The sequence below is a fragment of the Callospermophilus lateralis genome, chromosome 13 (genome assembly GCF_048772815.1).
Source record: "Callospermophilus lateralis isolate mCalLat2 chromosome 13, mCalLat2.hap1, whole genome shotgun sequence".
Lineage (NCBI taxonomy): Eukaryota > Metazoa > Chordata > Mammalia > Rodentia > Sciuridae > Callospermophilus > Callospermophilus lateralis.
In genome coordinates, this window is record NC_135317.1 from 38953500 (window position 1) to 38967416 (window position 13917).

Here is a 13917-nt window from a genome sequence, read left to right on the forward strand (position 1 = left end):
AGAGAGTCAGTGGCAAAGAGGGAAATGTAACTGGGAAGCAGAGATCAGAGTGGTCTGAGGAAGAGACCAGGGGCCAGGAAATGTAGGCAGCTTCTAGGAGATGGGAAATTCAGGGGGCACATTCTCCTCTCTAGAAGGATCACATTCCTGCTAACACCTTGATTTTAGGACCTCAGGTCTCCAGAACTGTCAGATTATAAAGTGTGTTGTCACAAGTCACCAAGTTTACAATAATTTGTCACAGCATCCACAGGTCATGAAAACCAGGTGAGGCGAGGCAGGGAGTTAGCTCTCCAGAGTGCACTGGGCTCTAGGAAGGAACATAAAGAGGGAGTTCCTGAAGTGGGTTTTGGAAGACAATGTGGTGTTTTGGTTTTTTTTTTAAAATATTTATTTTTTAGGTGTAGATGGACACAACACAATGCCTTTATTTATTTATTTTTATGTGGTGCTGAGGATCGAACCCGGGTCCTGCCAGTGCTAGGCGAGCGCTCTACCGTTGAGCCACAATCCCAGCCCCCAATGTGGTGTTTTGAAGGGAGAAAAATCCTGGGGAAGAAAAGGCCTCTCCAGGTAGAGCGATTGATACAAGAATGAACTCAGAGGCACAAAATTTGGTGTGTTTGGGCAATTTAGAGAAATTTGCTAATTCACTTGCTGATTTGATGTAATTTTTAAAAGCAGGCCTCTCAAGGGAACATAATAAGGTGTGTGTAGAGGAGAAATGGACAAATTTGTAAGTCAGGGTGTTAGTAAAGCAGTGCTTCCTTCTTCCAGGAACAGAGGGACATGTGCCCCAGAGCCTCCATCGTCACAGCTAGAAGGAAAGAGGATCAGCCCAGCACCTCTGCTTACTGTCACTCAACAGTGGCAGCTAGAGCTCTCAGCTGCATCCCTCAGTTTTTGCACCTTGGTCATCTCCTAAGTGGAACTTACAAAGGGAACACAAAGAAACATTGCAAAAAGTTTAATGTTTATTTAATAACCTCTCTTGGGCACCTGTCCTAAAAGAAAACACAGCCACATACCCAGACAGTGCTTATACAACTGACTCAGTCTTTATACTAAAAGTCAATCACTGTCCCTAAAACAGAAAAGAAAAAAATAAATAAATAAAATGAAGCTATTGCTTTTAATTGAGCACACTATCAGGTATTTTCTTAAAAAATCCCAACACATAGTACCTTACTTTATGCTCAGGTATGAGATAAATCCTGCCTACCCCCCCCCCCCAAAAAAAAAAAAAAAAAAGGCAGCCTGGAGTTTTGATCATGTGCAGAGATTACTTGGTTTTCAGATAGGTTTTCCGCTGATCATGGGTTGTTTTTCCTCTTGGCAAAAATACACGTCAAACCAAGTCTACTTGTTCACTGGCTTTGCATTAATAACCTTTAGTCTGATGAGAAGAAATGAAGGTGCATTTGAACTTCTGCATTTCAAAGCAGGGGTCTGGTTGCCAAGGACAACTTTTCACATGGGACCAGTTCTGACTTAGGGACACACCATCAAAATAGGAGGATGCAGAATGATACTTTATTAGTGTTTCAGTTGAAATGCTGTTAGCTCACTTTTCCTTCATTCAGTTGGAGCTTGCTTCCCTGGGGTTCCTCGGGAGTCAGTGCAGTATTTGAATGGAAGCTACTTGAAGGTGGAAATTGGATCCTTCTTCACTGTTGCAGCTTCCAAAACTCCTCGTACTGTATCTTTCATAGTCTAGGAGTTTAAGACAGTGAACGAGTGAGTGAGCAAATGAAGAAATGAGTTAAGACCAAAGGAATGAATGGGTTGCTTGGTTCATGTGGGTGGAGTTGAAATGGAGAAAAGAATGGAAATATCAATGACATTTTAGTCTCATTATTTATTGCCATATTTTATCTTCTCTTTCCCATTATCTTATTGTATCAAATTTCTTTTTTCTTTTTGCTGACCCCCCTTTTAGAAGGCTAGCACCTTTTCTTCTCCTAAAGACTGCTGAAAACAAAGCCCCCTAGGTTCACATGGAGTTGAGAGGTCTTTAAACAGGAATTCAATCCAACTCTGGCAAACTATTGAAATTCTGATCCTCTTCTCCCATCCACGTCTGTACCGTGAGGGAGGATATCATATTGCTGAACTTGTAATAAGATTCAGTCATTCTGATAAATATAAATTATTTATCGCTTACTCCCCATTTTATGAGCTTGATGGTATTTAGAATTATATTACCCAGCATCATCAGGCTCCCTTTTCCACTTCCCGCAGGATTGACCCCCTCTGCAAAAGGGACAAATTGGCAGACGCAGCCCAGGAGTGACAGGCTTTCAAACAAATAGATGAAGTGATTGTATAATGTAATCCCAGCCACTTACCGCACAGAAGCCTTTATGAAGGAAAGAATCGTGGTAGCAATTTTTCCCCTTCAAGGATGGAAGCAAGGTGATATTAATCTTCTGTGATTGAGGTATTGGTTTGACGGGTTGGCAAAATGCAGCGACCTTCACCAAGAGGGAAGTACCGTATGAGCTATGTGGTTGTTCGTCTTCCCTAACGGCCTGATGAGGAGTCCTCGGCTAGCTCAAATCAGTGAGTGTCTGGCAAGAGGTTCCCTGGCAGATAGCTGAGCATCTAATTCCAGGGAGAGAAATATGAGTGCACTAAGAAACTAAAGATCAATGCGTAGCTGAGGTTATTAATGCAAACCCCCCTGTAGTTGACCTCCAGGGGCCAGCAGCTCCGTTCCTGGAGGTGAGCAGAATTAAGCAGAAAACAGACCAAAAAAAAGCAGAGAGAAAGTGGGACATTACCTGATTGTTTAAGACTCTTAGAGTTAGGGCCATTCACTGCCAAATATGCACAAGGGGAATAAAGGCTTGGAAAAATAAAGTTGTAAAGTAAAGCAATACTAGAATTAGGACTTGGCAAAATGTCACGTTTCTCCTAAAGCAAGGCCACCAAAAATGGGGGGTTCAAGATTATTTAAGCTGAGGTTGGAAACAGCAGCTACCAGAATCAGGCAGCTGAATATATAATTCAAGTAGAGGATAGGATCGCAGGTACATCAAAGATGTACACACGGATAGAACCCACGGTACGTTAATTGGAAAGGAGGTTCTGGCTGAAAGACAAGAAAGATGAAATAATCAATATGTCAAAGGGCACTTGTTTGCCTGATGGATGAGACATCTGGTAAGTGGTGACCCTGGAAAGCGGTCAATATCTATGGAGTTAGATGGTCATTGGGGGATGTTTAACAGGGGGTAGGGCACAAAGGTGCTGCCCTCTCTTGAATGAACAGACTGCAGTGCTTCGAGGAAGCCAGGGAAATCATAATGCAGAATGCATTTCACTGATAAACAGTCTTGGGATTTGTTTGGGCTGAAACGTGTTCTTTGTAAAAAGTCCTTCTTGGCACAATTAAGCTTCCATTTCCTTCCCCACATCCCTTTTTTTAAAATTTTATTTTGTGCTCCTATAGCAGGAGTAAATTACCTCTCATAATGGTCTCCTTAAAGAATATAAGTTCGCTGAGGGTGGGGATTTGGGTGGAGTTTTTCCCCTGGCTGTGTCTGCAGAATGAAATCTGGCTCTTAGCCCAGGCTCCATGCATATTTGCTGAATGTCTACATTCTTCTTTGCTTCTTTCAGTTCTTAGTTGCTTACTCTTCTGCTTCAACTTGCTGCCTGAAACCTGATTTTGCTAGGATAAGACAAATCGTAGAAACCTTCCTAAGGCACTGAAAGCTTCTGAGCATTATCCACAAAAAAATCTACACTCTCAGTACAGAAAATCTATTTTGCAGCAATTCTGGCTGTCATCCTTCCGTCTGCGCTTGATTACCTTCTCAATGGGGAGCTCACTTCCATTCTGGATTCTCAGTTGCATTTCTGGAGATACTTAGCTGTTCATTTCACTGTCTTATATTTAACTTAATAAGCCGTCTCACAACTCACATATCAGGGTCTTACCTAGTACCAACAGAATAGGTCTACACACAATCCATTATTTGAAGAAAGACAATTTTTTTTCTTCCAAGCTGAACATAGTAGTTTTCTAGGTTCCTCATCATCCCTGCCATCTACTTTTGGCTCCTTGGTAATTTGAAGATGTCTCTTCTTAAAATGTCATGCTCAGAAATCGATCTGTTAAAAAACAATAGTACTTTAAGCTGCATTTAATAGAGTGGATTATTTTATTCTAAAAACAAAAACAAAAATATAACAGTAAAACTATTGCAATAACAATATCTTTGTGTTGGCTCAAATAAACTTGTATCAATGACATACTACAGAAAGCATTCTGATGTTTTTTTCACCTTTTCACATATGTTTCCATCCATTCTATGATGTTATTTGTGTTTGGTTTGCAATCTAACTTGTTGAGATTACTTTGTAGCTTGATTATTACACATTTTGAGAGCATTTATTCCTTCTAGATTTTGTGTCATCTGCATATCCCTAGGTTTGAATCTTCCTAGGTAAGGCAAGCATGCTTCCTAGGTCTCTCTTTTTCCAAGTTGTTGATAACAAAGATGAATGAAGCAGTGTTTAGTCAACCCCTTAGAAATCCTGTTTCAGGCTTTTATAGCTGTTAAAATACTTTCTTCAGCAGGATGGGGCCTCTCTGAGAAGTAATATGTATTTTAGCTAATATCAAACCATCTCATCTACAAGAACATAAAATGATTCCCAGTCTTGCTGTGTTTTAGTTAGCTTTTTCACTGCTGTGACTAAAGGACCAGACCAGCACAACTGTAGAGGAGGAAAGGTTTATTCAGGGGCTCAGGTTTAGAGGTCTTAGTCCATAGAAGGCTGGCTCCATTCCTCAGGGCTCAAGGTGAGGCTGAACATTATGGTGGAGAGTGTGGCAGAGACAAGCAGCTCACATGGTGATCAGCAATCAGAGAGGTCTCCACTTGCCAAATACAAATATATACCCAAAGACATGCCCCAATTCCCACCTCCTCCAGCCACACCCTACCACTTCAGTTATCAGGGGATTAATTCATTGATTAGGTTAAGGCTCTTAACCCAATTAATTCACTGAATGGGCCCAATAATTTCTCCTCTGAACCTTCTTGCATTGTCTCACACGTGGGCTTTTGGGGGAACACCTCACATACAAACCATAACAAACATAAAGTGGCTCCTAGTTTTGCTGAAATCATGATGTGAGTCTGAATAGCAAGCTCATTAGCTTCAAGCATAGTAGACCTGTCAAAGAAAGAATGTACAAACCAGATATAGGTATCTTACCATGCAAGAGAAGGGTCATACTATTGGTAGAAAAATTGGTCTTCTTCTGAGCTAGGTAGGAACCTATATGGGATCCTGAAAAATATGTCATCAGTTCTCTATTTCAGGTTCAATACACAAGCAGTTCTTAAACTAAATGGATTCAGGATCACCAGGTAGGGAGAATCCTGGGTGCCAACCCTAGAGTACTGATTTGGAGAGCCAGTGTAGGGTTGTGAGATTGTGCTCTCATGAAGCTTCCCTAGATGGTTCTGATGACCACAGGTTGCATGTGGACAAGCGGTGCCACACAGAGTTCACGCTGGGCTCTTGTTCTTTACTCTTACTTCCTCCACAGCCTCCATGATAAGATACCCCTGCAACCCTGGGAAATGGTATTATTTGCTCTTGACTTTTATGTTTCTTCCTCTACATTGAAGTTAACCCTTCTGTGGTTTATGTACAGTCATACATCCTAAGGCACCTAAGTGTGGTTACATGTTCAAAATTAGGGTTTCAACCACAGATGTTACTAGAGATTGTTTCAGGTATTCCATGGGCTAAGGTGTAGCATATTTTGGAACAGGTTAAATTTTGTGTAACCTGTAACCAATGTCATTATATGGTAGCCCTCCCTGCATTTAAAGTCAGATCCAAATAATGGCCTTGAGTCTGGTGACAACACTGCCATTTATTGAGGCATTGCTTTGGGCCAGTTACTTTATATTTATTATCCTTTTTAATCATACAAAAGTACATGTAAGTCTGTGGGTGCTGAAGTTTATACAGGTTGAGAGGTTGTTTTTAAAAAAATGAATACAGTATTAGGTATGGGGCCTTGGAAGAAACCCACACTTACTGTGCAGTCCTAGAGATCATCTTTGTTGAGTTCTGTCAGTCCACCTGGGTCTTTGACAATGCTGAGAGATACTTGTGTTTCACCTGTGGTGCAGTTGAGAGATCTAAGACTTAGTATGTTTGAACACCTTGCTGGAATTGCATGGCCCGATATGGTAGAACTGGGATTTGAAATTCCATCTGCATCATTCCAAAGGGTACACCCTCAAGTGATGAGCATTGCTCCCAGCTGCTTTTGGTTTGGGCAGTATCTTGTTTTGGGATATCCTGGCACACTGTTTTTTTGTTTTGTTTTGTTTTTGTACCAGGTGTGTTTAAACACTGAGCCACATTCCAAGCCCCCTTTAATTTTTTTTTTAATTTTGAGACAGGGTCTCAATAAGTTGCCAAGAGCCTCGATAAATTGCTGAGTCTGGCTTTGAACTTTCAATCCTCTGTCCTTAGCCTCCTGGGCTGCTGGGATTACAGGTGTGTGCCACCACACCCAGCTTGCATACTCCCATCTTGAGGACAAGGGAGGGTGAAAAAATTTGAAGTGAGAAATGATATTTGGTTGATTTGAAAGACAAATATATCTTGAGGAGTTATGTAGCTGTGTGTTCTGCCTCAGTTTCCCAAGGACTCAGTGGATTATGATTCTGAGGGTTTAAAAACTATTTGTTTTTGCATTTTGCTATTATGAAATAGCAAATAGAACTAAAATAGAAGTTTTATTATTTAAGGATATTTGAAACAAAGTTTTGATAAATATTGTTAGTGGAAAGGGAGGAAGAAAGAAGTAATCTATATGTTTTGGGAGACTGTTACATACTAAGCATGTAATCTTCACCACTAACCTCTGGAAAAGACACACAAAGCTCAATTTCTTCAGTGATTAAAGAAACTGAGACTTACAGATCAACTAAATAAGTCAAATTCTCACCACTCTCACAGCAAAGAAGGAACTGCTATGTATTTTAAATGGCAGCAGTTTAAAACATAGAGCTTTTCTACAAATTACCATGTCAAAACTACATTGAATTTAACACAATATCATGGTTTTTCTCCAAATGAATAATAAGATGAGCTTTATTTCTACAGATATGGAACATGATTTATCCTGCATAGTATAGCATCATTGAAATTCTTTAATTGCAGTCTATTAAAGGGGTTAGTTAAAAAGACTTAGAAGGACCTATTAACACCAGAACAAAAATGTGACAGAAAAGTACGAGAACAGACAATTCCAACTGCTAATTGTGGAATCACTCTGTGTTTAGGTTCAATGCAATTTTCAGCAAGCTCATTAAAGTCCTGCAAGGGACTATCTTTCTACCCAGAGCTGATTGCTGGGAGCCCCTCTGAGAAGTGGTCTGTTGGCCCACGTCTTTCTTGTCTTTGGGGCTATGTGTCAACCTCTGAACTTACAAGGGTGAGAACTTTCCATGAGGGCTTAGAAAATATTTCTCTGCCTTGATTATCTATGGAAAACTGTCCCTAGATTATTCTTATCATTGAAGAAAAGTAATGGTTGTGAATGCAAGTTCTGAAGTCCTTTGCACGTACAAAGTAATAAAAGTATATGTGTGTCTTACAATAGGAAATGAGAATGCATACATTCACTATGGCCTGGAGCAATTTGATTCTGGCTTTATTGAGTGAAAACCTGCCCCCTTTGCACAGTAGTAGCAAGCTGGAGTTTTGGTCTTGTTTGGCACCCTGGACATTTAAGTTATTTTATAGAGGCTGTATAATAGAGGCATGTTTTAGTTTTTCCCCCTTATCTATATTTTCATTAGTAATTGCTTTCAGGGAATGTCTCAAGCAAATGTCACCAACCTATTTAGGGTCAATATTATGCAGAAACTTTTAAATGAATTTTAGTTTATCCTTAATAGTTATGAAATATTCATAGTTATAATCTCTACAAAAATACTGTAAAATCCAACAAGTCACAATTACCGTAGGGTTTAGGACTGGGTTCACATTTCTTTTTCTAATGTGTGTATAGGATCGGGTTTCCTGCATCCCCCCTATCCCCCACACCATTATATTGAGAGCGAGGTGGTTGATTGATTTCTACCCACATCTGTGAATATACATCGAGCCCTTTCCTGGGGCTGAGCAGGTCTTATTCTGAGTGCTGACCCAGACCACCAGAGCAGAGGCAGCTGGCGGCATCAGAAGTTGGCATGTTTTCCTCACTCAGTTTCCAACCATATGCCTCATTCCGCATTTTGGCACAGGCCCTACGTGCGTGTGTAGGAACAGCCTAATCGGCAGCACAGCCCACTCCAAGGAGGCAGCCCTTCAGAGATAATCAGATATGCTTCTTCCACGGCTCTGTGGATTTTACCTTGCCCCTCTATAGGGCGAGAGCCTCTGATTATTGCCATGGTGATCAATTTGTCCCCTGGGAACCAGCCAGAGACCATCACACTGATTCTATGCAGGCCATTAGGTAATGCTGAGAATCTTGGAGAGAATTGCATTTTTGTATGAAAAGAATCCCCGTGGACGACCAGCGCTAGGTTTAATTGGACTGTATAGTTAATACTGACTGAGAGGGGACAAAGGGTCTGGGGAAATAGTCACAGAAGTGAACTGACTGATGGGTTAGTCATATTCTGCACCATTGTCCTTTTTCCTCCCTTTTTAGAAATTCGGCAGGAAGGAGGTGAATCTCAGTGTTTTAGGGCCAAAAGCTATAGGCTATTTGCAAGTAATGGATTTGCAGATAACAAATACTTGGAAAATTTTTACAGTACGCATGCATTTAGGTCTTCATTGACAGGACACCTGAAAAGTAATTGTTGCTTCTTAGAGACCAATTACTAGACATCAGCCCAGCTGGAGACCACATTCCCTCCTTCCCCAGTTCTTGCTGAGACTTTGCTATAGATGAAACGACCATTCACAGGCTCCTTTCTGGACCTTGGGAACCTCAACCCTGTTTTTGCAAGCATTGTCTAATCAGCTCTGTTCTGGAACCAGAAAGTCCATTGTGGGTTTGAGCACCATAATCCTCTGTGAGCTCCTGCTGCAGTCTTCAAATAGTGATTGTAGGGTATTCAAGCTGGTAATAGTGTGTGTGGATTCCTAGGTTTGGCTAATTGGTTCATTTCTCTACTATATACAGGTACATACGGTTCTATAGGCTCTGAAGTAAAAGTGGTCAAAGGGCCTTGGTCATATAGCCAGGTAAATGAGCAGGTAGGTAACCTTTGGCTGAAATTAAATTCACTGGATGGTTAAAGGATTCATTTGCTTTGTTTGGTATTCTTTTTTTGTTTAGGTTTTTTTTTCCCCATTACTGGAGATTGAACCCAGGTCCTAGCACATGCTAGGCAAGTACTCTATGACTGAGCTACATCCCCAACCCTCTGTTCAGATTACCTAACTTCGGTGTAAGTTATTCTCCCACGTTCCTGCCAATGCTAACTCCTATGTTCAAATGCTTTTTCCCCACAACTGGAATTTCCATGCCTAGAAAATAGGAATGTTAGCAAAGCAGATGAGCATCCCAGAATGTGCCCAGCCCCACCCCCACAAACTTCTCCTCCAAATGTGATTTTTGAAGTCATCTTAATCTGTTTCTTTGGAATTGTTCAAGGTTCTCTGCTATGTGGCGCCATCTTCCCAGAGAGCTTCCTATAAGTCAGCCAATGGTTTCCACCTATCTGGTATATACATAGGGTGTCCTTAAACTGGCTGAGGCCCCACATAGAGCCCTCTTCTCTTTCTCCTCCCTGCAGGTTTCCCAGAGATGAAAGTAAAGCGCCCCCCTTTGCTGAGTCACTTCAACTATGTAGCTGCTTTCTTTTGTGTTATCTTGATGATGCACATATTAGTTTATGTTGCCAAGATGTAGTACTCTCCAAATAACTCCTAAGGGGCATATTATGAACCATTTCTGATTATTTTTCCCATTCTATATTCCTATACATGATGGTCTTTGTCATCCTACCAAAACAAGTGGTAAAATTCATTTGATGTGTAAGAATTTGATGTGCTATAGGTAAAAACAAAAAGTGTAAAATTATTGCAAAAACAAAAGTCAAAAATAACGAAAACAAACAGGACCTCACAAGTCATTCACAATTGACATTTACTAGATGCTTTTGGAAGATGATGGTGATGGTTTATGACATTTGGTTAGCAAAGCACACCTGCTCCGAACGTGATTGAAAAGTTGTCTAATTTTAGTTGATATCTTCAAAACCCTTTGAATTGTGGATTCTATTACTATTATGTATTCTGTGTTATCCAGCACCTTCTCGTTTTATTTAACATCTGTGAAGTTTTATTTTCTTTTTCCTAAAGGCCAAACCTTCTTGTTCCCTGACATCCTTTCATTTGATGGCTATTTTTTTTCTTCTTAAGGCTTAATTTCTGTTTCATATTCATTTTCCCATAGCTTCAGTACTGCCTGAAAAATGCTTTTGTCATAATCAGCCTCATCCTTCAATCACTTCTCTATATTCTGGTTGCCATAGCATTCTCTTTTGGTGCAAACACTATAAGTAACAGAGGGACAAACAAATTCTTGACTCATTAATCATTTGCTCTGTTTCCAAGTCAACTGCGCCCATAGCAGAGGTTAATCATGAAGCAGATGTCCATCCATCCAGTATGGTGCTCTCGGACAGCGGTTACCAATGAGTCATCTCTAAATCAAGAACTTCTGTAGATGATTATTTACTTTTCAAATAAAGGTCAACCACTGGGTCTAGGTTAAACCACTGGTTCAGACAAAGTACAGTAAGTCATATGCAGTCAAAAAATTAGTCAACAATGTTAGTAAAAATAAATTTACAGTGGTTGTAGATTTGTGCATTCTCCCGTAAGTTTTTTCTTTTAGCATAACTTTCTATTTCTTTGACAAAGAATTCCATAGAGCAAGAGTAGTTTCAGACAGCCCTGTTTCCCTTCTAAGATTTCATTAAATTATATTTAAGTTTGTTTTATATCTTGTGAGACTTTCCACCTTATGAAAATTTCATCACTTTTTAAAGTTAATTCCATTAATCTTCAAGTCATTCCTTGATCTTCTTATGAGATATGAACTAAGGTTATGAGGTAGTCTCTGTGAGGAAATATGTTTATACCTGCTTACATTTCTTGTTAATTTCTAATGAAATATGCTTAAATGTTATGATGTAGAAAATATTTCATTGTCTTATTTTAAAAGATAGTTCCTATCAGAGATGAGGCCATCTGAGTTTTTAATAAATATACTTAATTTAAGCATCATATCTGAATTAAAAGCTACAAAAATAATAACTTAGGTAGAGAATTGAGATATAAATTGAATTAATGGAGGGAAGCTCTCTTGAGTTAAAAAAAAATTAGAGACACAGATATGCTCAGAAAGAAAACAAGGGAAAGGTGAGGATAATGAATCCCTGACATCTAGCAAACATGGTCTGAAATCTTGGCCCTGCTGCTAACTAGCTGTGTGACCTTGGGCAGGTGAGTTAACTGCTTTGCTCTCTACTGAAGTGGATGTGAATGTACTTTTAGCCTTCATAGGTTTATTCCAAGGAACAAAGGTGTAGAGTGTTTTATCCAGGCACATGGCATATACTAAATATTTCATTTTTTGAGGGAGTTATTATTTACTTTCTGCTTTTGTTTATGTTTAAAAAGTAGATAAAGTCCTCCTGATTGCTTAAAATGCTCATCAAAGGTTTAAGATCCAACTGAAGTTTTTTCCATGCTTAGGAAAGAAAAACACTAAGGGTCACAATTCAAGCCTGAGCTGTAAAAGAAGCAAAATTTTTGTTGATAGTAAATGAAATTTGACCTATGCTAAATCTTTTAAAAAGTTTTTAGTTGTAGATGGACATAATAACTTGATTTTATTTATTTTTTTTATGTGGTGCTGAGGATCGAACCCAGTGCCCCACACATGCTAGGAAAGCGCTCTACCACTGCATCCCCTGACCTATGCTAAATCTTGATTAGCCTTTAAGACAGAAGTTTTAAAGTAAATTAGAAATTTATGTCTTCCCCAGGTCAGGAAACTTAAAGAGGGTTAATAATCAAAAGAAAATATTGTTTTTATTTGAACCATAGCCTAAATAATAAATTATGTTCAATAGTGCATTCTACTATGTCAGCTTAATTTTAGAGTTTGAAATTTAAAAAAAGATGTTTTACTTACCTTGTCAGCTGTTTGGATCATTGAGTCATAAACTGAGCATTATTTCTCAGTTGATAGTAACAATCCTGAATTTCAGAGATTGTGCAGATGAAGAAATAGTACCCCCCAAAACAACACCATTGAAAGCTCAAACATGCCAAGTGATTAAAAACTTCTGTTTTTCGTTTTCTGGAATTACATTTTTTTTTGAGACTGTTGAATAAGAGAAGAAAACAGTCTAGGGTTGGACTAAATTGTGTTTGTGGACTGGGGCTAAGAATAGGCAGTTCTTTCCTGATTATCACCTGTAACCATGACATCTATAATATACTGATATGTTTGTTATTACAGTAGAGCAAGTCAGTTTGTATAATTCAAACATCAGTCTTTAGGATGAGTTGTTTCAGAAATGCCACCCACAGTCCATTTTTGTCTAGGAAATTTGGATTCGTAGACCACCAAAGTGTTTATTGTTGTCTTTGAATTGAAATTCCTTTGGGTGGGCATGGCCTTTCCAGTTTGTCATGGGCTCCATCACTGCCTATTGTGTTACTTTTCACCAAGTTCCCACATTTCTCCTATCTCTAATCAACTGGTCTAGGTAAGGGAAGCATGAAATCAATTCTTTACAGTAATAATTAAGTGAAGAAGATTGAATGCTAGAAATTATATGATAATTTTATGTGTATGGACATATCTATTAATATTTAATCAAAGTTTCAAAATGTAAGTGAAATAGAAGGAATACCAGTAGAATAAAGAAAGGGGATCAGGGGGAATGAAAATGGGAGGAAAAGGGGAAGTACTTAGAATTGAAATGGAGCCAATTATGTTATATGCCTCTATGCAGATGTCAAGATTAACCTATTATGTATACCTGCAATGCACTAATAAAAACATAAAAAGCTTAAATAAATGTTTAAAATTTTCAAAAACTAAATGTTGAAATAATTTCACTTAAAATTTAAATTGAATTATTAAATCAAAACTTTGAACATATATTTATTCTAATTCATATTTCCCCTTATTTTAATTAGTGATCCTCTTTTAGAAGAAAATGACTTTTAAAATAGTGTATGAAACATTATTCAATCTTTTACATTTACATTAATTTCCATTTTGGATGAAAATGCACTCAAATTTTGAACACAATTAAAACTTTGAAAATTTTTATTGGTACATTATCATTATACATAATAGTTTGATTCATTGTCATATCTTTGTACATACACATGACATAATTTATCAATTTTATCTCTCAGAACCTCTCCTTTTCTCTGCTCCTCCTCTCCCTTCTTCAAGCCCATGGTCTTGCTTCTATTTTTCATGAAATTTCTCTTTTCCTTATTACTAGCTGTCACATATGAAAGAAAATACATGACAATTAAAAAATTTAAAAATCACTGCATTAAAAAATACCTTAGAAAAATGTAATGCTACATCTCAAGGTCCTAAAAAATAGGAACAAACTAATGCCAAATCTGTATAAGACAAGAAATAATTAAGATCAGAGCTGAAATTAATAAATAAAACATTTACAAAGGGTCAGTCAATGTACCAGAGTTGTTTAAAAGATAAACAAGAATAACAAATACTTAGCCAAACTAACCAAAAGAAAGAGAAGAAGACCCAAATCAACAAATGTTAGAGATGAAAAAGGAGATATCAACACAGACATTTATGAAATCCAGAGGATTATTGGAGATTAATTTGAAAATTTATAT